Source organism: Macrobrachium nipponense, chromosome 34 (assembly GCF_015104395.2).
Source record: "Macrobrachium nipponense isolate FS-2020 chromosome 34, ASM1510439v2, whole genome shotgun sequence".
Lineage (NCBI taxonomy): Eukaryota > Metazoa > Arthropoda > Malacostraca > Decapoda > Palaemonidae > Macrobrachium > Macrobrachium nipponense.
The window spans coordinates 44240566-44241997 of NC_061095.1; the positions used below are offsets into that span (position 1 = coordinate 44240566).

The 1432-nt window shown below is 38.1% G+C and overlaps 1 long non-coding RNA gene across 1 annotated transcript; it reads right to left on the minus strand.

Annotated features, from left to right (window-relative positions):
- Positions 1-355: 355 nt before the first annotated feature.
- Positions 356-1221, minus strand: LOC135207697 (uncharacterized). Its single transcript, XR_010313047.1, has 2 exons — positions 780-1221; positions 356-635 (listed from the first exon to the last, which is right to left on the minus strand). It is a non-coding gene; the product is annotated as an uncharacterized LOC135207697 (long non-coding RNA).
- Between the last annotated feature and the right edge of the window lie 211 nt (positions 1222-1432).

Below are 1432 nucleotides of genomic sequence, written 5' to 3' on the forward strand. Positions count from 1 at the left end.
AAAAAATAAATAAATAATGTGCATGTTAAACAGTACCGAACAATTATTACCAATAAAATAAAGCATATCTATTTTAACTTAAGTTGGTGAAACAACACTATATTTGACCGTTTATTTTAGCACGCACCCAGAGTTACGTGTAGATCGGATTACGCCTTTTCTGAATACAAAAGCTTTAGGTAAAATATTTGTAGAGGATATGAAAAATATTCATTAGCGTGCACAGTTATGTTTTAGAGGTCTTTGGTTACTTGTATTTACTTAATTAACCCTGGAACACTGAACCCGTTTCCCTGTTACACGGCCACTGAACGTGGGTAGTTTATACCCGATTTTGGAAAATTAAAGAAAAATAGTAAATATGCAAATTTATTAATCCTATCCCTTACACACTAAATATAACCCTATTACCTAGTAATGAAACTATTAAATTAGAATACTTACTTTCAGAAACTTGAATTAAAAAGCAAAAAGAAAGGAATGTAAAAAGTAAAAGTGAAAAAATTTGAATGTTTTTGCAAAAAAATTAAGCAAAAAAAAACCCTCCCCAAAAAATCGCTCAGATGCTCCCACACAATTCCAAGGATGTCAGGCTCTCATCCCAGGGGGTCATCAAGGCACGGGGGATGCGGGAACTGTAGGGAAGAGAGTAGGAAAAACACCCTTTTTTTAGTGCACCAGAAATGACAAATTGTGGAATATAATGTGTTTATTATATTTCTTTTTATACTTTATCACACATTATCACTCAAAATCTTAGTTTTATATATATTACCTACCTCAGCCTTATATGCAATCACAGCAGTAGGGGAAGTAGTGGCTCGGGCAAACAGGTTGGCGGCAGCTGTGACACCTGAAACGTGTCTTTTTGTCGACCCCTCCTTTTGTCTCATTATAATATTCAATTATGTTAGGCTTTCCGGTGACATCATTCACTACTTGCTGTGTGTGCATACTTGAAAGGAGGAGCACATTCTTCTTTGTTGTACACATTACCCAGTTTTTTCTATATACTCTTATCACTGAACGTGGGTAAACGGTACCCGAACACGTCTGTAGCGCAAAATCCAGGCAGAGGATTGGAGCGACGCGACTTCCCCCTATAAACCCATAGGGTAGACTGAAGCTATACTGAGTCCCAGCGCGCTGGCTTGTGGGGAAGAGGAGGGAACACGAATGACGTCACCTACTCTGGGTAATCTATACCCATGTTCAGTGTTCCAGGGTCGAAATTTACACAAAATTAGTTTTAAAAATAAAATTCTAAATCGGAGAAAACCCGGATTCAATTTACGACTTCAGTAGTTTCATTTCCATCGTGACATAAATCTGTGTTGTCCCCTGTGCCTGGTAAGCTTTGACTTCAATCCAGAGGTTAACCAGATCCCAGAAGACTTTGCCTCTTCAGAGCAGGATTACTTGGGGCAGGGGA